The 25727-nt window shown below is 42.5% G+C and overlaps 1 protein-coding gene, 1 long non-coding RNA gene and 1 other non-coding gene across 3 annotated transcripts in view; 2 read left to right on the top strand and 1 right to left on the bottom strand.

The window, feature by feature from the left end:
* LOC121635284 (zinc finger protein 665-like) overlaps nt 1-25727 on the top strand; it is a 645425-nt gene that overhangs the window by 226843 nt on the left and 392855 nt on the right. The gene's annotated exons all lie outside the window — the stretch shown is intronic.
* Nucleotides 5355-5426, top strand: trnap-cgg. The gene has a single exon. It is a non-coding gene; the product is annotated as a tRNA-Pro (tRNA).
* On the bottom strand, nt 9493-10170 carry LOC121635332. Its single transcript, XR_006009402.1, has 2 exons — nt 9621-10170; nt 9493-9548 (listed from the first exon to the last, which is right to left on the bottom strand). It is a non-coding gene; the product is annotated as an uncharacterized LOC121635332 (long non-coding RNA).

Below are 25727 nucleotides of genomic sequence, written 5' to 3'. Positions count from 1 at the left end.
CTTTTTTATGAGAGGCTGGAGACCAAGCAGACATCCAGCCTGCTTGTGCATCAATCAATCAATCAGTCTTTATTTATAGAGCACTTTTCATTCAAAAATGCAGCACAAAGTGCTTTCCATGGTTAAAACAATGCCCCCCTCCAACCACGCACACACACACACACACACAACCCCTCCCTCCCCGCGTCCTCTCACATACCAGTATGTACAAGCAAGCATACACACACACATACTTGTACATATTAAAAGACTACTGTAATGTAAGGTTGAGCACAGATGAGCCAGGTAAGGAAACACTATCACAGGGAGCCGTCTGCACCAGGAGCCGCTCACAGGCCACGACCGCCAGGACACCGACCCAGGACACCGACCCAGGACACACGGCCAAGTGAGAGGCAGAGGAGCCGCCCAACCAGACTGAAAGAACCTGCAGGACAGAGCCCCAGCAGCCACAGCCGATGAAAGCCCCGGTGCAGAGAGCCCCCTCCGAGGAAACACTGGAGAAATAACCTAAAAATAATATAAATAGAATAAAAGCATAGAATAAATAAAAATAGGTTAACATAGAAAAATAAATAGGCTAGGGGAATAAAATAAATAAAAATAACATGAATAAATATTAAGTAAAAGCTAAATTAAAAAGGTGGGTCTTGAGCCTGCTCTTAAAAACATTAACGTTCTCTGCAGCCCTGACCTCCTCCGGCAGGCTGTTCCACAGACGAGGACCATACCACTGGAAAGCTGCTTCTCTGTGAGTATGTGTCCTGACTTTAGGTACAGTCAGGAGGCCAGTACCGGAAGACCTCAGGGGCCGCGAGGGTTCATAAGGTAAAAGCAAATCTGAAAGATAAGAAGGCCCAAGACCATTAAGACATTTAAAAACCAGTAAGAGAACCTTAAAATCGATCCTGAAACACACGGGGAGCCAATGCAGTGACTCTAAAACCGGCATGGCTGCTGTAGGCCCATCCAACTACCAGCTTCTCTCCATGTCTGCTGGAGACACCCTTCACTGTCTCTGCAACTCCACCTGGCCCTGGCCTTCGTGCTCCTGGTACTCCGGGAAGAAACACTGAAAACTTTAAAGAGAGGGGAGAACTGCACTAAGTCTGCTTTTTGCCCTTGGTACTCCAGTAAGAAACATTTAGTGCAAATTTTCTCCCTTTTTAATTTTTCCAAAGTCAACTTTTGTGCGTCTGGTCTGCCAAACAGAACTTTGACAAAATACAGAAGAGACGGTGCGTCTCAGACTCAGAATGTCATCCTGCAGGCTGGATTTGTCAACTGATGTTACAAGGTCCAGTAAATGACAGGAAGACCTATGAGTGATGAATGAGACTTGTTTGGAATGGATATGGGCTAAAATATTCCAGTATTTTATTCCAATATTTTACTGCAGGCTCCATGTAGACCCATGGAGCAGGGAAAAATTAAAAACACTCCACGATATGCTAAATTATTTATTTTAATTGGAACATTAATAAACATGCAGAGTACACGTCTCTAAGAACAGCTCATGAAGCCACGAACAAAAACTTTTTTATTTAAAATGTCTGTAGATGATAACTGGTAGATATTTAAATGTTGTTAAAGTGTTTTAGCCAACCACAACAATGTGTGGAATTTTGTTGGTGTGATTATTATTCGTCCTGTTCGTCCAGGCGGCGTCTCTTCATGTCTGGTGACCAGTTGTGGAAAACATCTCAGTGCATTAAATCAAAAGCTCAGCAACGAACATAAAGACAACGTGTGGTTCACGTTTCGAAGGCTGGGCGTAGAGGAGGCCACCAGGCTCTCTCCGAGGAGGTGGGGGGGAGCAGGGCAAGACCCTTGAGGAAGAGAGGGAGATGCTCCGTCAGAGCTCCGTCCAGCATGGACTAAAACAGCACTGACAGTCCAGAAACAATTCCAAATGAAGGAATTTTTAAACACAAAGTAGTTTCTCAAAACTGCATGTTGCTCATGGATCTATTGTCTGACCCAGAGTGCAGTCGTGACTGGTTCTGGCCTGTATAGCAGCAGCCACTCTCCATCTTCCTGGTACTGCTACCACCACCGGACCGTACCGGCTTACTTTCACCCCGTTTATTGTTCATTTGAAAAGTAGAAAAACTAGCGGTTCATGGTTCACACCGTCAATATTTACTTCAAAGTTTTGTGTTTAGCAGGACCTTCTCTAACACAGTAGCTGCTGGTGGTTGACAGGGTTTATACTTCACATATGCAGGGGCGGGTCTAGAAAAGTTCTGATGGGGGCCAGGCAGGAACACTTATAAATTTTCATATTTTTTATGAAATATTGAACTGATCATTACAACTAAAGTGATCATCTAATGTAAACAAGTGGAGAAAAACTTGTATAAAAAGTATTTTCTTTGGGTGATGCTGCTGTAGGACCTTTATCACTGCTGCACAAACACACTTCAATGATAAAAGAAAAACATGTTTTTATTCAGATCATCAGTTTTATCAGAGTTTCTTCACCAATGTTGGCTGTTTAACTTCAGTCGTCACATCTGCTGGTTTTATGACAGATATTATCACCATGGAGACGGTTGGTGAGACGATGATACATGAATTCTAAATGATGATATAGATCATGGTAAAAATGATTAAGAACAACAGATAAAAGTACTTTACATGCTGCATTTACTGACCATTGTACATCTGACAGTTATCCAAGGGAAGGTCAGTCAACAGTAAATATCTGTAGCATTGGTTCTTTTTGTTGATGTAAAACAGTAAAAACAGGAAGATTTCAGGCATATAAAAACTCCTGAATGGTGATTAATCATGAGCAATTTGGAAGCTGTTATTAATCTGATTAAATATTTTAATCATTTGACACCCTAATTTTACTTTAATTTTATATTATATTATATTATATTATATTATGTTATATTTTATTATATTTTATTTAATTTAATTTAATTTAATTTTATTATATTATATTATATTATATTATATTATGTTATATTATATTATATTATATTATATTATATTATATTATATTATATTATATTATATTATATTATATTATATTATCATACAGATGTTTTTATGGCTGAATGGGAGACTGCTGCTCTGGATAAATGTAAAACTACCTGAACTACTTCAGATTTCTTCATGATATCTGGGGATCTGGACCCACTCTGAGGAGGGCATTAACACATTCATCCACACACTCAACAGACAATAATTCTATTAATTTTCTGGACACAACCAAGTTTAAAGGACCAAATTTCTCACAACACAACCATGTAGACATTAAAGTTTACTTTAAGGAAAAAAGAACATAAAAAAACAGCTTTCATCCCAAGAACACCTTTGCTGGATTAGTTGAATCATAAGTATTAAGTTTCCACTGGATCTTCACACAAATGGAAGATTTTAAATATGCCGCCCAAACGCTGTTCTCCACCTTGTCCAGCAGGGGGCAGTCTTGGACCTTCCTCAGGTCCTGTTTTAAAACATTTCTCCAGGTAAATCCCATCCAGGTCTCAGCTGCTCTCCCGTTTATCACCACCTTCTCTCCACACAGTGAGGCTGGTGGGAAAAATCTAAAATACTTTTAATTCAGCAGAACTTCCAGAGGAGATTAAACACTCATCAACATCTGGTCCAGCAGTTTGTGTTCCATGGCTGGGATGCAGTGCAGGCCTTAGTCCTGGACTGCAATCCACACTAGACTGATGCACAGAGGAGGGCTGAGAGGGACTGGCTTGGCAGGCTGGGAACCACCTTTCCTCATGGCCTGAACAAGAGGATGTTTCTCCGTCCTTGATCTGGTCCCCTCCCTGCAGTCCCTCCTCCCTCTACCTCACTTAATCACCTGACTTACTGACATAACTCTAACTGATTATTAGCTTGTTTTGGTAAATACAGTCAGCTGTTTTCATTTTTATCTCGCCGTCTGACCTGAATTAGGCAGTGAAAATGCTCATATATCTATTTGTGGGGAAAATAACAGTGTAATGGTTTGATACTGGACTAAACTTCTTGTTTATTTTCTGGATGCAGATGATTTGCTGGAGTCACTGACTGCATTCAGCAGCTCTGTCCTGCTTGATTCAAACGCTGCACAGCTCTTCTCTGTTCATACCGCTACCGTGTCAGGTGGTTTCATTAGGAGACACAAACACCTTCGGAAACCTGCCGGTTGGTGCAGAAGCTCAGTCTTTTTCCCAGTGAAATTAAAGCCTGTCAACATCAACTCATACATGACTGTAGAAGTCTCTCTGTAGCAGTGAGGACCCTGGTTATTGATAGAAATCTAATGGAGCGCATAAATAAGGCATTCTTCTAAATAAAAAAAATTATAAATAAATTATAAATAACACATTTTTAGGGGACAAAATGTGGCAATTGAAAGAACAGCATGTGTTGTCATTGTGTGTATATAAAACATAAAAGTTTATTTCTTTAGCAGCATTGTGCTGTGAGCCATATAAACACTTCATTTGCTGCTTTTTGTGAACTTTCTATCTAAATTAGATGTTTCTGCTTATATCAGCCTCATACAGCTAGCAGATGGCTAAAAGCTAGCAGGTGGCTAACAGCTAACAGGTTCATGAACTGTGTAACAGTGTTTGTATGTGTGAATGTGTTTCAATGTTGACCAGCATGGCAGTTCAACAAAGGAATGCCTAGGGGTATTATTTTTACTTTGGGTGATTTATGAGCCCTCACAAAACTCAGAATCCTCGTGGGAAAGAAGTACCACTTCAGCGACAACCCATGTATTTAAAATTTAGAGCAACCATTTAACAAATCCCATATGCATTCAAACAGCACCGGTGGTTTCACAAAACCCCCATCCCAATTTCAGTCCTTCATCCCTGTCCTATGTTTAAGTCTCTGTTGTATATACTTATTGCCAATCGTGTCAGCAGCACATTTCCAGAACCACCACACAGAAACCTTTCTTGTCACAAATCTATCTAATATCTTATCACCTAAAACATTTTTTTTACCATGGTGCATGCTTCATCCACACTGAAACTCTTAAGACAAACACTTGTTCCCTAATTCAGCTGCTAGCTCACACCAGATATGTTTTCAAGGACTTTGGGGATAAATAGGAGGTAATAATATCTCTGCAGTTGGCAAGAAGATAAGAGTATCAACATGGGCTGTTAAAGCAATGATTCCATGATTAAAATCACTTACATTAAAGGCCTGCATTACATAACCAGAAGACATGGTCAAGCACAGAAGTGACAATGAGGGTATCAACAAAACTGGACAAGGCTCCAATCTGCCATAAGAGTCTGACAATCCACATAATACTGACTGTGTCCTCCTTATACCCCTAAAGGATCTTTGTCCAGTCAGCTTCATCTTACCCCCTGACTGGCTCGTTGGTCTAGGGGTATGATTCTCGCTTCGGGTGTGAGAGGTCCCGGGTTCAAATCCCGGACGAGCCCCTGAATTACAGCTGTTTACCATAGAAAGTAGATGCTGATTATAAACAATTCAGGTGGTTTTAATACATTTATCCAGAGCACCATTTAATCGTCAGAACATCTGTAATATAATATAATCATCTCACCAACCGTCTCCATGGTGATCATATCTGTCATAAAACCACCAGATGTGATGAGTGAAGAAAAAACAGCTAACATTGATGAAGGAATTGATAAAACTGATGATCTGGATAAAAACACATTTTCCCCTTTATCATTGAAGTGTGACTGCAGCAGTGATAAATATCCTACAGCAGCATCACCCAAAGTAAACACTTTTTTCAACTGATGTTCCAAGGTCCAGTAAATGACAAGAAGATCTGTGAGTGATGAATGAGACCTCTTTAGAAAGGTAATGGGCTGGGCATTTCGGGGACATATGAGTGACCAAATAACACTTTATATATAGTAACAGCTTTTTAATGCGAGACTGGAGGCCAAGCAGACATCCAGCCTGCTTGTGCATGGCTACTGCAGGTCCATCCAACCACCAGCTTCTCTTTGTGTACTGGAGACCCAGCAGACCTCAAGTGGCTCTTCATGCTTGTGCATGGCTGCTGCAGTCCCACCTGACCTCCAGCTTGACCTCCAGCATCTCTCCGTGTGTTGGAGACCCAACAGAGCTCTAGCAGCTGTACATGCTGCAGCCACACACAGGTCCAGTAGGGATCCAGCTGTTGCTGGAGATGAAACTGGGGATCAGATGGGCCTGCCGCAGCCATGCACAAGCAGGCTGGATGTCTGCTTGGCCTCCAGCCCCGCTTAAAAAAGCTGTATATAAAGTGTGATTTTGGTTACTGTCCCTGGAAAAACCAGCTCAGAACCTTTCCAAAGAAGTCTCATTCATCACTGACAGATCTTCTTGTCATTTACTGAATCTTGGAACATCAGTAGAAAAATCCAGTCTGCAGGATGATTAAGACTCAAATAAAAGAAATGTTGTAGCTTCTTAAATAGACAAAATGACACATTTTCAGTACAAAACAGGGTTTCTGGAGAAATTTTTACATTGCTGGCCTTGCAAATGGACAAAATGACGCTTTGCTGACGGGTAAGGGAATTTGTTGCAAAAATATGAAAGATTTTTTATATTAGTGATGGTCAGAGGTACGTGCATGCTTACCTTTCCTGTAGGCTAGAGGGGGGAGGGATGCTCGCACAAATGCCCCCGTGTATCTTTACACCCCCTTGGGGAGCCCATGTGAGGAAGGTGAAGTTTGTCCAAAAACCGTCCCAAGACCCATGTTCATGGATTGCCTTTATTTCCATTGCAGTCATAGTCATAGTCACGTCATGCGATCCATTACACATCTCCTAATTAACTGATCAAGAAAGCCGGTTCTGTGCTTGGAGTAACTCTGGAGCCGCTGGAGTTGATCATCAAAAAAAGAATTCTGTACAAGCTGACGAGGATAATGGAGGATCCTTCACACCCTCTACACAACGCCGTGACGAAACAACAGAGTGTGTTCAGTGGGAGGCTTGTTCAGGTCCGATGCAAGACAGAGAGATACAGAAGATCCTTCCTTCCAGCAGCTATCAGGCTGAAGAACAAAGCCCTTAATTAATTAATGTGATTGTTTTACTTTACTAAAAAAAAAAAAAAAAAAAAAAAAAAATTACTACTACTACAATATTGAATTTCCCTTTGGGATTAATAAAGTATTTTTCATTTCATTTCATTCATTAGACTTTTTGTTTCATGGTTTTTTTCTGAACATTTTACCTCAAATGTGGCCCAGCTCGCTCCGTCGGTAGAGCATGAGACTCTAAATCTCAGAGTTGTGGGTTTGAGCCCCACGTTGGGTGTTGAAATTTTGATCATAAAGTGATGCTTGGTCAGGTACCTTCAGCTGATCGCTTCCTTGGAGAACATCTACAGCTACGAATCTTTACAGCGTGTTTACAGGTGCAACAGATTATGATTTGACATGGACACAACTACACCAAATAACCAGAAAAAACTAGGTGAGTTGAAGTCATCCTTTCCTTGCTGCTCTCACACACTGACGACTATACACAAGTCTTAATAAACATTAATAGTTTTGCAGCATTTTATTGCTCAGAGTTCTTTATTAACAAATTATAACATCAACAACTATAAACAGACTTCCAGGGGCAACAAAATCTCATGGAAAAAATGAAGTGACAAAAGCTTTTCTAATAGTCGTTTAAGTCATTCTTCTGTGACAACTGTATTTTTATTGCAGTCATGTTTAAGGCTTTACTCCTTGTCAGGTTTCAGAGGTTTTCAACATCAGGTATGTTGCATGTCAGATACGACTCAGGCTGAACGGCCTAAGACGCCAAACACAGCGGTTGTTTCCTTCTATAAAACAGGGAATTCTGGTCTCTAAAAAGAGCTGTGGGTTCATATCCCACCCTGACAGACTCTCCTCCTACGAGGTTAATCATCTACTAGTTTTACATGTTTATCAGCAGAGTGGTCTCAAGCTAGGTACACAAAGATTATCGGGCTGTTGTGGACTGACTCTTAGATTGCTTTAGGATTACTGATGATTCATTTATTAAGTTTACTGTGGCTTTTATAGGCCTATGATTAGAAGTGTGCTGATGCTTTCTAAACACCAGCTATTTATTAAGTAACTAATAAATATTGGGTCTGTTATTGATTATTTTTGACTATTGTAGCGGTGGATTATTGGTCTGAGTGGATTATTGATCAGGATGGATGAACTCAGCTGAGTTAGTTTCCGTCTCTTTTACAACATTTAATAGAAAATTAGTTGTGACAGTAAAGTTTTCTAATTTGAGTATTATACTAGGTATAAAAACTAGATTTGTTGCTGTAATTTGTTGACTGTCTGAGCTGCATCAGTGTAATAAGTCATTTCCCTCCGTGCTCTATTGTTTCCTCTGTCTCTTCTACTTAATCTCTCTCCATCTGATAAGAGTTCCAGTAAAGTCAAACTGGTCTTGGGGAGGGTGAAGCTCTGAAATGAGCATCAGACTGGTGAGGTGTGTGTTACCCAGTCATAGTGATGGACAGCTGTGTGTAATAATGTGTAGTGAAGGTTTGCATCAGAGCCATAAATGTAAAAGCAGGGAGAGGACTTCCACTACAGATTCATCTCTCTCCTTCTCTCTAAGCTCTGAGCTTCCTCTGCTGTCGCAGCGTCGCTCCCGCTGGTAAACCAAACGTTGGCGATTTCCTGCCGTAAGACGATGCATTCATGGACAGCTGGTTTAAATGTAAATCTGGCCTCACATCGTCTGAAGAGAAAACAGAAGAAAAGATCAGCGCTAGTAGCGGTGCTGGTGTCAGTGATGTGGTAGCGTTGGTGCCGGTAACGTTACCAAGCAGCCCAAATAAAAGTTTCAGGCTAACCGGCTCAGAATAAATCCGTGGCTTGAAAATAACGGAGGTGACATCAACCACACAATTTAATGTTCGGTGTTTTGCTGTTTCCATGGTGTTTCTAACACAGCAGCTGTAAAGAAAACAGAGGCGCTCTGTTTGAAGAGGAAATGAACAGGTTTCTTAAAACTTTATAACTTAATAGCACAAAACTACCGAGTCCGTCTGATGAGATCGATAGAAAAAAGTTATCATGTGATCACGCATTATTAGCGTGTGGAAGAGATCATTAACTTGAGGAAACGTATTAGTTAAACCCACAATTATCATTTCATGTGGTTGTATTTTAACGTTGAGAGTAATTATAGAAAATGAACTGAGCTAACTGGGTTGTTGAGGTGTTGTTGGGTGCCCACAATTTAAGGATGCGTGGCCCTAGTTTTTTTCTTTTTTTTCTATCGATGTCACCAAACGGTTTCGGTACTAAATGAACTGGCTAGTACAATTTTTACTCATCTGGTTAAATTAATGAAAAAGACGGAGCATCCTTCTGATAAAGCCAAAGTTAAATTAACAACATAGAGCCTGACTTTTCTTTCTTAAAAAAGGGACAGTGTGTGGACATTAATTAATTAATGGCTCTGAATGTCCAAAGCCTTGGGGACCCTCTGTGCTCTTTGTGGGTCCCGGACCCCATGTTGGAAACCACTGAGATGCAGTGCTGACCGGAGAACCAGTAATCTCCCACCTTCCATGACTTGTTTCTGTAAAACAGAGTCTAAGTAACTTGTATTAACAACCCACTTTTAAACAGCTGACGTGTGATTGCAGTTTACCTGAGACACTTTCCTGGCCATGGCGACATTCGGCTCTGCAGCTGCAACATGTGAACCACCAAGTCTTGGTTTGGTAAACTGAAAGGTAAGAACTGTGTAATGAGAGGCCGTTTACTGAACTAAATATATTTATCTGTAGCCAAGAGAACTAATATTAAACATGTGTCATTGTGAAACGGAGCTTATTATGTTTTAAACTGTTTACCTGTTCACATTCGTTCTGCTTGTAAAGCTGGTATTGTGATAACTGTGTGGGGTATTTTAGTGACGCTGGCCCTTTAAGAGCAGCTCCAGGCTAGAGCACGCAGGCTCGTAGGTTTCCGTCACACCGCGTGCTGCCAGCAGGAGTACTGGAGTAGTGATGTACGATGCCACTCGCTTTCTTTCTGATCCGATACCAAGTAAAATACAAGCCAGTATCAGCGATACCGATCTGATACCAGTCTGATACCAGTCTGATACCGATCCGATACCAGTCTGATACGGGTCTGATACCGATCTGATACCAGTCTGATACCGGTCTGATACCGATCTGATACCGGTACTTTGTCCAGAAACTTCATGTGTTTGGAAAATTACTTTGAGAGCAGCTCCACTGAGGGGAAAGGAAGTGGTAGTAACTTTGTCATAGAATACTTTGTGAATCAAAATTAAATTACCAGTAAATTGGATAAATAAATATATAAACACCACATTAACTGCATGTTTATCAACACCTACATATTAAAATATTTAGTTACCATCAGTCTGAACAAATGAGAGGGATTGATGTTTTTGTCTTTCTATCCTATTAAATATTTTTCATCCTTTACTGTATTTTTAAAAACCCTACAATGGCTGCTTTACTGAGTATTTAATGACAGCAGCCTTACCGACTGAATCTAGGCTTGTTGAACTGATGTGAGCTGATCTCAGGACACATTTCACTCCAAGCTGATTGAAAGAAGATTGCCCACTCTTCTGTCAGAGGTTTTCCACCGCAGTGGTGATAGCATTAGGATTGTTATTTCACAGAGACTCCTCACCTCCAGAGCTACTCACCATCAGTGATGATCATTTTGCAGTGTGGGAACAATATTCAAATGATGCCTTTGTTTTTTTTTTTTGCATGAAGTCAAAAAGGTTGAACAGTACAAAGGCCTTGCTCGTTTCATGTATTCTGGTGATTTCGCAGTGACAGCAAATTGGAGCAAACGGTCAGTAGAACACATCTCTTGGTGTCTTCCTCGTTTTCTTGGGTCTAGCTCAACTTCAGTACCACCTTAGTTGAAGCCCCATCACAACTTTTGTGACATTGGTTTTTTAATTAATAATTTTATTAAGTTATGAATTTGATCATCTTACTGTCCCTGTGAAGGACTTTGAGACGACTGTCAGGGAAAGGTGTTACACAAATAAACTTTACTTAAAAAGTCTTGGAAGTAAGCTACTGTATGTCAACAATGAACAAATGTAACCACAGTGTTATGCACTGTGTTGTTTTTGTTGCTCAAACCACAGTAAACATTTTCTTTTCTGTTAAGCTTATCACATAGAGACTATTTCAAAATTAAAGTCATTACTTTAAAGTAACATAGTAATTGTCATTTTTTCCCTATAAGAATAGATTATTCTATATTTATTTTATATGTCTGTCAGAGCTCCAGTCTTAACTCCTAGTTATAATTAAATGATGTATAAAATCTTTTTGCAGGTGCTTGGGAGAACAGCACAGCAAACACAGCAGCTGAGGCCGGCCTGCAACAGTCTTTGTTATTGTCATGGTTGGAGGCGAGGCCAGATGTTGTAGATGTGGTTTTCCCATGTCAGAAAATGGCTGAATGCAGTGCTCAGGTATTTTCTTTAGCCCTCAAATTAAAGCATCTCACTTCTGAATTCAGTCTCACTTTAAACATTTTATTTTTAATGAAGATGGTCCTACAAACATAATCAGGCCTGAAGAAGGGTAGGAGGATGAGGGCGGATGCTCGGTTGGTGTAAAACCCTTAGTTGCTGCCTACCTACGCTGATTTGTGGAGACTGGTATATTGTGTGTTTTCCAGAATATGTGCCTTAAGGATGCTCAGGTTTATTTAGAACAAATTTTATATTTAGAGCATGATTGTAAGAATATTTACCTCAAACTGTCTAAATGACTTTAAAAGCTGCCTACAAAGGTTTCTATAAACCTCAGTAACACACAAGAATGAAATGTGTATTGGAAAACTTTACTAATAATCGAAATATTGAATTTTTGGTCTTAATCATAATTTTGTCATTTCTTCACGTTTAGTGACGGAAAACACACGGAAGCAGTTGATAAAATTGTGGGTTGGCTGGGAGATACCCATGCAGGACATGCGGGTGGAGGTGGTACAAGCAGACCATCCAACATCTTCCACCTGCTTCCACATCCTACGCTTGCATAGCCACTAAATACGATCAGTTCCAACACTGTCTGGAAGGCTGCATTGCAACTAATGACTCTGACTTTGGACTAATATGAACTCTAAAACATGACATCACAAGCAGTTTGGCTGCATTCTTTTGTTAGGCCACTTTACACAGATTGTACAACACCAGAATTAGTTAAAAGCATCCATTTTGTTAATGGTAAGTATAGTAAGTTTTTATTACAAATGGTATCAAAATGAAAATGTTTTTCATGCATGCAGCGCTGGCGTTGAAGTCTGCCGTCCCACAGAGACATCAGAGTTGGTGACCCCTGACTGGAATGCAGGCACTGGGTCCCAAGGCCCACGGGGATGGAAACACTGTTCTAATCCTCATGTTCATGAAAAAAAACGAGGAAATGATTTTTATGTTGTTTGCATCTTCATTCTTAATTTTCAAACCTGTTTGGTTTTCTCTAAAATTGCAAGTTAGAGTCTGTTTTACCATTTTCGACAACATTAAGAATAGAAAATATTGGGTCACTGAATTTGTGTAAAGTTTGGCAGTTTGATTGCAGTTTCTATTGTACATGGTAATAAACTTTACCAAAAACCATCTAAAGAAGCCGACTCAGTTCACGAGAAAGATTTTTGGGACCGATTAAACCAGGGGTCTGTGACCTTTACAATCCAAAGAGCCAGTTTTCCCTCAGTCCAGCTAAATAAAACTCTTTAAAAAAACAACTTTTGATAAAGATCTACTACAGGAAATTGTCATTTTTAAATAACCACATTTTTATTTCTATTTTTAGCTTTTAGATAGTCAGACTTTCTTCTATGGTATGTAGATATTTGTGGAAAATGATGCATAAGAAAAACAGCCCATAGTTTCTGACCTTATGACACGGTACTTTTAGTGTCATTATGTTGTGGAAATTCAATGCAATTTTTCCATGAAAAAAATAAAAACAAAAATGCTAAAAACCTGCATTTATTATATCTATATTTAAAAACATTAGGTATTTCTTTAGCATGTTTAGCCATGTATTAAGAGCCATTGTGGAAGGTCCAAAGAGCCACTTGTGGCTCCGGAGCCGCAGGTTGCAGACCTCTGGATTAAACTAAAATCAACTTGTACCAGAATGGTGGGAAGAAGAAAGTATGGATCAGGCCGGGAACTAATCACATACTGTGGAAGCAACAAAGGATTTTTTTAAAGATAAAGAAGTATATTATTCTGCAATGGATGAGTCAGTCATCAGATATCAACACTACTGGCCATGAAGGTCCCTTGCTTTAGACAAAACTTAAAGCAGAAAGACCCACAAACAGCCACTGACAGAAGACAGTTGCTGTAAAGGTGGAGAAACAGATCACAGAGGAGAAAACCAAATGTTTGATTATGTCCATGGGTTCCAGACTTTATTCAGTCGTTGCTTGCAAAGGATTTTCACACATTAACAAACATTTATGGTAAAGTTGACTGATCCATTAACTTTTGAGCCCATGAACTGAGGATAATTCCCATAAAATTTCATAGCATATTTTATTTCCAACTACTTGAATTATAATTGAAAGCCTGCACTTCAATTACATCTTGGTTGGTTCAAATCAAGTCCTGTGTGGTTGCATGCAGAGCCCAAATCATGGTAATTGTTGTACACCAGTTACTGTGGTATATAGTTTTCATTCTATTGCATTTGTATTTAATATTTGTATTTTTTTTAATCTGCTTTTCTCCCTCTTTTTTTCTGTAGTTGATTTATAGTAACACACAAATTTACCTGTTGTGGGATTAATAAGGTTTTCTCTTATCTTTTATTATGCTGTTCTTCTATATGTACAATATACTATAGTAAATATAGTAGTATATATACTTTATTATCTATATTATTAAATATAGATGCTATTAATTTAGTGTGTCTCATTGTAATGCATAGGTTGGTCCTCAGTGTGGTTTCAGACAATAATGTATGTATGTCGACATCTGTGAAGAAAGAATTCTTTCTTTCTTTTATTTCTTTAGAAAATATAAAACAAATATAATCTATATCTGAATCTGTATCCTGGCATATGGCTGGAGATGTAAACACACCAGCAGACCACATGGTTACTGGAACAATGCAGACAATCCTTCAGCAGAGACCAGTGATGAACTGGAGGATCTGCTCTTATTCTTTACTGATTGGATGATCACGGTTCAGTTTTACTGGCTGTACAAAAAAGGGGCTGGGATAATTATAATACAACAAAACGGCGCTTTTTATGTGCGTTAAAGTGCTACAAAACTATGGAAGCCGAATGGACCAAAACGTCTATTTTGACGTTCGTGTTAAGACGAACAAAATTAACATCTAAAGATGTAAAAATTGGGTGCTACCACTTCATCAGTTTCTGAGGGGAATTCTTACATACAATCCCTGCAAATGATAAATTGATGTTTTTTTGACAAACGCCACTAGATGACGCTGCGGTACTGCAGTTACCATTTTGGGCTAGAGACACCAATGGGACCCAATGACACAGCACAGGACCTACAGACAGAGACAACCTGAGCCAAAAAGAAAAGTTGGATAACAAATCAATCTTCAGTAAACCACTGCAAAAAAACAAAAGGACAAACACATTTTGTTTAATAGCTGTTGGCATCCAGCTTATCGGTCTTTGTCAAACACATGACCTAACTAGTCGACACACACCCCTGGGCCGTATAATTTGCACCTCGGATATAAACAAGCAACACCAGGAGCTGTACTTTAGTTACTAATACGTTTTAAAACCGTTTACTCGGTCATCAATATGGATAAAAAGAAGAATGATGAGAGGATACCGTACAGGGACAAGCTTATCAAGGAGGCCCGGGATCGGTATTTGGCCAAATTGTCAACAATCAATAACATAGATCCTTACGACCTCAAAGCTAAGGAATGGAGCTCTGATGCTACATTACTACCTCCAACCTCATCGCTGGACATAAGCTACCTCATTTATGGTATCAGTGTTTACACGTATGAACAGTTCAGAAAATACAAATCTCTGGAAGCTCACGGACGTTTCAGGAATGTCTGGATGCAGATCTGTTCACACTTCCACCGCAGGACTGAACAACACCGTCTCACTGCAAAGGTAAGCTCACCTGCTGTTCCTGAAGTTATGATGCTGCTTAGGGTTACTTTACTTGTGTTGTCTGATTTCTTTACTTATTTAAACTCTGAGAAAAAATGATTCATGTGCATTACAATGTTGTAAAAGAAACAACTTCATATTTATTTTACATAACTCAGAAAAAGATTTAAATGATCTAATAATCCTACCACATGTTCATACATGGGGGCCTGGGGGTGGTGGGCCGCGGGTCTGCCACTGTCCCCATCCTCTCATTCCCCGTTAGGGGTGTGGGAGGGTGGGAACTTTCTGGGGTGGGTGGCAGCTCACTGGCTGCTGTCCCTGAGTGGCCCGGTCGTGGGGGGCGGCCTCTCCTGGCCTGTCTTGCCCTGGGGGGCCTCCTGGGGAGCAGGGGTGCAAAATGCCACTAAAGGCTCATCAAGTTTGCTTCCCTCTGGACGTACATCCCCGGACCCCTCTTACTTCCCGCTGTCTCTGTCTCACATACACACACACGTAGGGAGTTGGGAGGCGTGGAGCCGTGTGGGGTGGAACGGAGGAGACCATTCAGTGGTCTCCTTGGATGCACCCCGTGGCTGCTTGCCTCTCAGTTTTAATTGCACCGAGACACCAAAACACAACACACAAACAACACCTGGGGGGCATGGCATTCGGTGCATGGCGGGCGGGGCCACTTAGGTGGCCCGGCTCCAGGCTCATTGCAGTCACTGCCCCTCAATTTTAATTACACGCAACACACACTACATAAACAGTCAGGAGCGGGGAGGGAGAGGGTATTGGGGACCTCTTACACCCCTGGTCCTCTTGTGTGTGGCTGGGGGCGGGCAGGGGTGGCTGGCTCTGTGGGGGTTTGGTCAAGAGGGGGGGGGGGGGGGGGGGGGGGGGGGGGGGTGGGGGGTTCTTGGGGCTCGCTGTCCGCTGGTCCGCCGGTCCGCCTGGGGCGTCCCCCACAGGGCATGGTGGGTGGGTTGTGTGTGGCGTGATTGTGTGGTGGGTGAGTGATTGTGGGTGCGGCACGGGGGAGGGTGTGAGTGTGGGGTTATATGGGATGCAGGTTGAAGTAGATGGGGAGTGGGGGGAGGGGGCCGATAGCACCCTGGTTCCCGGGGTGTGCGGCTGGAACATCGGGGTGTGTGCTGGCCTACGCCATGTGGCTGTCTGGGGGGGCCTGGTCCTCCTAGGCATGTTGCGGGCCCTCTGCCTTTGGGGGGTGGGGCGGCCGCCTCTGGGCTCCTGGGGCCCTGGGCCCTTCGCTTGGGCTGCCCTGGGTGGTCGGTCCCTGGCGGGGCCGGCGGCTGCTGATCTTGGCCCACTGGGGCCTGTGCCCCGGGACCGTGGGGGGCTCTTGCTGGGGCTCTCCTCTGCCGCCCTTCAGGTGGGGCTGGAGTCGTCTTTGTGGTGGGGTGGCATGGGTTGGTGCTCCGGGTCTGCTGCTGAGGGCCCGGCCCAGGCCCTGGTCTGCCTCTGGCCTCCGTGGAGGCGAGGTCGCATTTGCATGATCTCACTCACCACTCTTCATCACTGATCACTCCTTGTTTCTCATGCTCTGCATGCTGACAGTCACTGAGTTGTCTAGTGGGTTTTTAATACTAAGCGATAATTATAAAAAAAAATTTTTTTATTTTTCCTGTGAGTTAGTATCTGGTCGCTGTTATGTCTTTTTGATTTGGTTATTATTTAAAAACTCTTAATGACTGGCAGCCCTGTTTTTTTTTTTTTCGTTTGTTTTTTTTTCTGTGTGTGTGTTTCTGCTTTTGTAAAAGTTGTAGGAAATTTTCTGGTGTGTTCATGTACAGGTGTAACAGTTTGTTTTCTGGTGATGGTGTGGATTGAAGGTCGTTTCCTTCTGTCTGTGATCTTTTTGTCTCCTTTCTTCTTTCCCTTTTGCTCTTTTTGCTATTTTCTATCTTTTTCTGTCCCCTCCGGTCAGGTCCAGCAAGATTACATAGATTCTGTGATTCAAAGTAAATAAATAAATAAATTAATCACATTATCAAGAGAAGCCTTGGTGGACTCCATCTCTGCTGCTTGCAGTGTCTCTTTCCTCAGCTGATACGTCTTCTTCGTCTTGCAGATGTGCAGCGTTTGTGGGTGGAACTGATGTGTGTCCTAGAAGCAGGAATGGTGCACAGTCTTAAGCTGGTTGACCTGCAATCATATATTTGGTGTTATTAAAAAACTAGTTAAAATTGGTGCTTCCATTATATTTCACAATCTTAACCACTTAATCCAACCAGTTAACCATCCAATCAGATCTCAAAGAGCACTCTTGGTATTTACACGTGTGGCAGGTCTAGTGGGGTGGGAGGAATTGAATGAATGAGACAACTCCATCAGAGGTGCATTCAGCCCTCTAACCAAAAAAGGGGTTAAACATGCAACAGAACATGCATTACTTAAATCAAAACTAAAACGGTCAACCAAGGAAAACTCAAACAACGTTACATCCTGGGCAGTACCCACAATAATGATCAGTCTGTGCTTTACCCCTCACTGGGGCACAAGAGCATATTTGTCAGTCTCAGAAGTTAAGCTCCACCTGCCGATGCACCGGAGGAGCCAATAGGAAATCACATGGAGACAAAACAGGAAGGTATCCACACACAGATAGCTTGGGTCGCGCTAGTCCCCTGACCTAAAAGAGAAACAGACTCTGTTATTACCTACATTAATGTTCTGCTCTGCCTGCAGAGCAAATGCCGTCTTACCCGTAGCTACAACCCCCTCTCGTAGGGAGGGAGAAAGAAGAAAAGTCTCCCTACACCTGAATAATTTTCTTCAGCAGAGTGACAGAACACCCAGTCCCTCAAAGTTTCCTCCAGATTTATCTCAGTTCTACATGTCTCACTTACATATTCTGACAACAGAAACAGAAACCGCCATGAAGCTCTTCAAAGATCATCCACCAACTCTGGCTGATCTATCATGACAAGACTTTATATTTCAGCTGGAGAGTCACTTTTCTCAGTCTCGGTTCAAACCATAGTTCTAGTCTTTTCTCCTTGTATAAATTCTCAGTTTTGTAATAAAGAAGTCTTTAACTCTACGTAACAATCTGATAATGTAACAGAGGAACGTCTTGCTGCTTGATGAACAGCAAACATGTTGGCAGCAAATCTCAAAAGCTGAGAGGCTGCTGCAGGAAATCCTCCACCACTGTGATCAAAGTGATGCAGGTTGAGCAGCTGTGGTGGTGAGGTGGTGCTGAGATCTGTTGTTTAACATCATCATCAAGTGGATAACTGGCTGGATCATTTGAAAGCTGAGTGTACATAAATTAATGTATGTATGCATGAAGCAGAGACATAGAAGAAAAAAAAACATCACTAATAAAATCCTTCTTTCTCTTCCTCATCACAGCATTTTATTTCTAACATTTTAGCCATTTTAGGAGTACTGCAGCAGGTCTGGATGAACTGCCCTGGCACCAAACTCGATTGTTAAGCAGTACGCCGCCGAAGTGAAACTACATGGAATTCAGCATTCAACACGGCCTGGACAGCCAGTGGACCGCAACAGTTTGCAGGGGAGATGATATTGACACTGGCACGCAACATGTCAGCAAATAAAGCTTACTCATTAACATTACTTACACAATAAAATCAACAAAAACAACAAAAACTCTCCTACTTGCCTTTATGAAAATGTCGAGCAAACATGCATGAAGGGAGATGGTGGTGACAGTGATGTCCTTCTCTCACCGCTGTGACCCAGGCCATAACCTGCTGTCCAAAGCCTTGTTTACAAGTGGGAAGCTGAAAAAAACGTTGTGGGCTACTTTTTAAAAGTTTTTTGTCGTCTTTTTGCAGTCTTTCACACAACACGAGACTCCCATTTTATCAAAGATTATAACGCAGGCAAAGACGATACACAGCTGCTAACAACAATGCAACCAACATGGCGACCGACTCGCCACCTTCTGCTCCAGACTTTGGAACAGACAATAGACTTGCTACATTTCCCCCACATTAATAGACTGTCCCAAACAGTGAATCACAGTTGCGTATACAACAGCTGACAGGTACGTAGCCCAAACATATCCAATAGTAAGAGCGCATAAGACCAGAATGTAGGTAAAGTACAGCCCAACATAGCACTGACATACTAAGAGGGGAGGGTATGTTGATGCCAACCAATCAGATGGAAACCTTAAGGTCCAAACATCTTAAGATGTTAACTTTGTACATCTTAACACGTAAAAAATGTACGTTTTAACATGAACGTCAAAATAGACGTTTTGGTCCATTCGGCCTTCCATACAAGTCCAAGGCCAGGAGGCGGGCTTATCGCACCAAACATCTGACTCCAGGTTGGCTTGCCTCTGTTGTTAGGCAGAGTTTCTTCTTATTAAGAGTACCCACCCTTTTTGGAGTCCAGGGACTCCCTCGTTCTGCTTGGGGACTTCAATGCCAACGTGGGCAATGACAGCAAGACCTGGAGGGGTACGATTGGGAGGAATGGCCCCCCTGATCTAAATCCAAGTGGTACTTGTCATGGATTGTCCATAACGAACACCTTGTTCAGGTATAAGAGCGTCCAAACGTGCACCAAGACACTGTAGGCCGCAGTTCAACTTTGTAGTCGTGTTGTCTGACTTGCAGCTGCATGTCTTGGACACTTGGGTGAAGAGAGGGGCGGAGATGTTAACTGATGACCACCTGGTTGTGAGTTGGCTCAGATGATGGGGGAGGATGCCAGTCAGGCCTGGCAGACCCAAGAGTGTTGTGAGGGTCTGCTGGAAACGTCTGGCGGAGTCCCCTGTCAGAAAGAGTTTCAACTCCCATCTCCGAGAGAGCTTCAACCATGTCCTGGGTGAAGCGTGGGACATTGAGTCCAAGTGGGCTGTGTTCGGTGCTTCTATTGTTGAGGCGGCCAGCCACAGCTGTGGCAGCAAGGTCTTTGGTACCTGTCGTGGCGGTAACTCTCGAACTCGTTGGTGGACACCAGCAGTGAGGGATGTTGTCAAGCCGAAGGAGGAGTCCTGTTGGGCCTTTTTGGCCTGTGGGACTCCAGAGGCAGCTGATGAGTATCGACGGGCTAAGTGGAGCGCAGCTTCAGCAGTCACTAAGGCAAAAACTCACGCATGGGAGGAGTTTGGAGAGGCCATGGAGAATGACCTTCGGACGGCTTCAAGGAGATTCTGGCACACCATCCGGCGGATCAGGAGGGGAAAGCAGTGCTTCGTCAACACTGTGTACAGTAGGGATGGGGGGCTGCTGACCTCAACTTGGGACGTTGTGTGGCAGTGGGGGGAATACTTTGAAGACCTTCTCAATCCCACCAACACGTCTTCCGATGTGGAAGCAGAGTCTGGGGACCCTGGTGTTGGCTTTCCCATTTCTGGGGCTGGTTAAAAAGCTCCTCGGTGGCAGGGCTCTGGGGGTGGATGAGGTCCGCCCAGAGTTCCTTAAGGCTCTGGATGCTGTATGGCTGTCTTGGCTGACACGCCTCTGCAGCATCGTATGGACATCGGGGACAGTTCCCCTGGACTGGCAGCTTGGGGTGGTGGTCCCCCTCTTCAAAAAGGGGGATCAGAGGGTGTGCTCCAACTACAGGGGGATCACTCTACTCAGTCGGCCTGGTAAGGTCTATTCAGGGGTGCTGGGGTCAGTCGGATTATTGAACCTTGGATTGAGGAGGAGCAGGTTGGTTTTTGTCCTGGTCGTGGAACAGTGGATTAGCTCTACACTCTCTTCAGGGTCTTGGAGGGGGCATGGGAGTTTGCTGAACCTGTCTACATGTGAGGCTGCCAATGTGCTTTGTGGATTTGGAGAAGGCATTCAACCGGGGACTCTTGTGGGGGGTACACCGGGAGTATGGAGTGCCGGACCCCCTTGTATGAGCTGTCCAGTCCCTGTACAACCGGTGTCAGAGCTTGGTCCACGTCGCCGGCAGTAAATCCGAGTCGTTTCCAGTGAGGTTTGGACTCCCCCAGGGCTGCCCCTTGTCATCAATTCTGTTCAAAAGACAAAAGACAGAATTAATAAGCGCAGTCAAGGTGTTGAGGGGATCAAGTTTGGTGAACTCAGGACTGGGTCTCTGCCCTTTGCAGATGATGTGGTTCTGTTGGCTTTATCGGGCCGTGATCTTCAGCTCTCACTGGAGTGATTCTCCCAAGTGTGAAGCGGCTGGGATGAGAATCAGCACCTCCAAATCAGAGACCATGGTCCTCAGCTGGAAAGGGGTGGAGTGCCTTCTCCGGGTCGGCAATGAGGTCCTGCCCCAAGTGGAGTTCACGTATCTCGGGGTCTTGTTCATGAGTAAGGGAAGGATGGAGTGGGAGATCGACAGGCGGATCGGTGCGGCATCTGCAGTGATGCTGACTCTGCATCGGTTTGTTGTGCTGAAGAGGTTGCACACCTCTTGGTGAGCCAAAAGGCAAAGCTCTCAATTTACCAGTCGATCTACGTTCCCACCCTCACCTATGGTCACGAGCTGTGGGTAGTGACCAAAGGAACAAGATCGCGAATACAGGCGACTGAAATGAGTTTTCTCCGCAGGGTGGCCGGGCTCTCCTTTAGAGATAGGGTGAGAAGCTTGGTGATCCGGGAGGGGCTGAGTGGAGTCGCTGCTTCTCCACATCGAGAGGAGCCAGATGAGGTGGCTCGGGCATCTGGTCAGGATGTCTCCTGGACGCCTCCCTGGTGAGGTGTTCCAGGCACGTCCCACAGGAAAGAGGCCCCGAGGAAGACCCAGGATACGCTGGATGGACTACATCTCTCGGCTAGCCTGGGAACGCCTCAGGATCTTTCTGGATGAGCTGGTGAATGTGGCCGGGGAGAGGGAAGTCTGGGTTTCCCTGCTTAGACAGCTGCCCCCGGGACCCGATTCTGCATAAGCGGCAGAAAATGGCTGGAAAATTAATGAATGGGATGCTGCTCCTAGAGCAGTAAATCTCAAACTTTTGTTTAGCTTAGAACCCCATTTTGATGACCACAAACATTCAAAACACAATTTTACTTATTTTTATACCACATTTAGTCTATTTCATGTATGAAAATGTAGGTTAAAGTTGTGTAGTACCTGTCCCATGTAACTCGTAGTTAAACAAATGTTATGATACTATGGGCAGGGCCCTGGGTTTTTTTCTCAGACTGACAGGTGCTTCTGTATGTTTAAAGTTTTTTGTGATACCTGCATGTTACCTGTTACAACTCAAAATTAGTCGGTGCCTCCGCTGGTTAATATATAACTTATAAATATGAAAAATTTAAACCAAACAAATTAGGACTAAAGACACGTTTTTCGAATAGAAACAAATTTTAGTAATATAAACATACATAATACATATAAATAAAACATATAAGATTAAGGGCTTTTCAAAACACGTTGTGTTTATACCTTCTTATTTAAAGATAAAAATAGTATTAAATAAAATAGCACCATAAAATAATACCAGCCTTTTACGTTTTTCTAAATCAGCCCTCAAATTAACTCAAATAGTTGCAGGCCTGGAGCGAAGCTTGGGAACGTTGTGGTCTAAAACTGGATGACCCGTTTACTTGCAAGCAAGCAAAAGAGAAATATAGCATGTGCAAACTGTTTTGGTTACTCACAACCTCTTATATCAGTCAGCGGAAACCGCAGGAGTTGAAATGGCATGATGAGGGATGAAAAGGGGGTTTGATGAGTTGATGTTGCAGACAGACGTTGGTAGCTGCAGACCTCCACGTGGCATACGCTGTCGGCCAGAACTCTGATTATCTATGCTCAACACCAATTAATCAATAACTGATCAATAACTGATTTTAACATTGAACATATGTTATATCCTCCTGACTACTAGAAAAAAAATTGTTTAATCAATTTTTTTTTTTAAATTCCCCGACTGTTTGAAGGGTAATGAGAAAATTTTGACAATGAAACTCGTTCTTCTTAACTGAAAAATACAGAACAAAATTCAGGAAATAGCAACAAATGTCCACTACAGAAGACAATTCTCAAACTTATGTTGTGGTAAAATGTTGTTATATTCATTTAGAAAATGGTTTAATGTGTTCTCAAGAGATATTATAAAGAAATATTACAATAATACTTCAGGACTACATTTGCACAAAAAGAAGTTATGCACTTACTTTTCCACTTCTTATCAAATGTGATTGTGGTAATGAATGCCATTTTCCTTGAGGAAAAACAGGATGTTCCCAAGGCCCCACCCCTATAAATGTGGTACCATTCAAAGGCCCTGGATGTCCTTTTTAGAGAACAAAATGAGTGGGTTTAATAGCATGCAGGGGGATGGAGATATTCAGCTATACAAATGTCCTCCACAGAGGACAAATTTGAACTACTGGTAGTCAGGAGGATATGAACTGAACATAAACTTTATAAACTAACAATGACTTAGGCCCAATCCCATTTCACCCCTTACCCCTACCCCTTACAACGGAGCTAGAAGGTGTAGGGCTGAAAAGTCAACCCCTACGAATTGGGACACCCCTTCAACAGTCACATATGTCATCAGTAGTCACTAAAGAACATTTTATACAGGAACTGGAAGAAACTAAATAAAATCAAAACAATAAATATATTAAAAAATATTAAACATGGGGCTAAAACAGGAAAAACCAGCAAAACTGCCGGCTGTATTTAAAAAAAACTAGGAAAAACTATATTGTGCATCGTTGCCGTCTGTGAAGCTGAAATATCTCCCTCATCACTGCGTGTCAGTCTGATCTATGAGCAGTGAGCGAACCGCTGCTGCAACGCGACACTGCGTCTTCTTGACATATACGCCGGGACACCGACCCAGAAGTAATGCGGCCCACTGGGAATCCTCTAGAACTTCTTAGTTAGCCGGCATTGCTCTTAAAGTGTATTCCAGCGTGCGAAATAAGAGGTTTAGCGTGAGAGTGTAAGAAGCCAGTCAAATGCATGAGTCTTACGGCCGATGCGTGACAGTAGCCCTGTAAACAAATGCAGCGTACCGGCTCGCACAGGTTAGTGGTTCACCACGATCTCGTGCTGCTACATGCTGCTGTCAAACATGACATGAGGGAGATCACTCTGCAAGAGCGTTCAGTCTAGATACTCCATAGTGAAACCTGTTGTCATACACAGTCTATGGTGAAGTAAGATGGGGGAGACTAATAAAATCACAGCGGCAAACTTGTTGCGCTCATTTTTTCATTACAGTGCAATTAATTGACTTATTGCTTATCGACAGGCATATGTGGGACGTAATGTACGAATTTTGCATGCAATTAAAATTAATCGTGTGCTGGTATACTCTCTTTTACTCTGAGGCTGTTTTTTTTTGTGCGAGTGTGTGTTGCTCTGCACCTCAAGAAAGCGTGATGTGCGTAGAAACACTTGCTTTCTCATATAGAACAGGAAATTTTTCATACCCCTCCATTTCAAGTGGGCCTCTGAAAAATCTTCGTTTGAAGCGGTATATAGCCCTACCCCTTACCCCTACCCCTCTGTCCTAAAAGGAATTGGGACACCCCTACCCCTTCACGTGAACGCGCAAAAAGGAGGGGAAGGGCTATGGGGTAGGGCCAAGGGGTGAAATGGGATTCACCGCTAAACACTTTTTAGACATTTTTTCAAACTATTTATTGTTTTAATATTTTAAGCTTTTCCCCCAAAATACAAGGCAACTGTATCTGGGCTACACTTGTTTTGAATTAAGTGTGGCGTATTATTTTATTTCATCTAGATTATTTGTTTTAGTACATTTTAGTTTTTAGTTTGCATCCATGTGTAGCTGCCCAGGTGTTTTGTGTTCACTATAGTTTGCTAGCAACTCCTAGATTAGCTCATACTTCTGTCTGCTTTAGTTCAACTTGCAATCCAACTAAAAACATAGCTGCCCGGCCAGCATTACGTACCTAAGTTAGCATAAATTCAACTTCACACACAATATCAACAAGTGGCTACTACTGCTACAGTCTATGAAGCTAGTAAGTTAGCCAGCGGTTTGCGGTCGGTTTAAGGTTATTGTTGGAACATTACAGCCGGTGGTTTAATGTTACGTTATACACCACCAAACGTTTTGTCAACTTATCACGTTGTCTTTGTGGTGAATTGTGACATGTCTCTTCAGGTTTGTTGTCATAAGGTTTTTAAACTCCACTTCAGTGAAGCGAAAATGGGTCCACATATCACGTCTTCTCTTTCTCTTGGGCCCCGTGCAAAGCATGGCCATTGATGTTTCACTTTTAAATTTTTGCCGTGAATCCACATCCTGTCTGTTCCTTGTGTTTGTGCGCCTGCACGCTGCAGGTTTGAAAGAGTGTGTGTGTGTGTGTGAGTGGCGGAAAAGCCGAGGAGACAGGATTTGACAAAATCATCTTTTTTTTTAGCTCAGTTTTTATTTATTGAACTATTTTTTGTCTCATCTTTATTAGTCTACGAAAATGCATTCTGATTTAGTCCCAGTTACTGTTTATTAATGGGGATTTTAGTCTTGTCTAGTTTTTATCCGGTGAAAAATATGCGTTGACGGAAATATTTTTGTCTAGTTTTCATTAACGAAATTAACACTATTCTTAGTATTGATATCGACTTTAAAATTTTAGTATCGTGACAACCCTACCACCACCCAGCTGGTATGGGGCTCCTGCTGCATGGGAACTGCTTAGGGATGTGTAAGTGAGTTAGCATT

The sequence above is a fragment of the Melanotaenia boesemani genome, chromosome 24, assembly GCF_017639745.1.
Source record: "Melanotaenia boesemani isolate fMelBoe1 chromosome 24, fMelBoe1.pri, whole genome shotgun sequence".
Taxonomy (NCBI): domain Eukaryota; kingdom Metazoa; phylum Chordata; class Actinopteri; order Atheriniformes; family Melanotaeniidae; genus Melanotaenia; species Melanotaenia boesemani.
The sequence above is the reverse complement of the archived record's forward strand: the minus strand, read 5'-3'. Positions and strand labels throughout refer to the sequence as shown.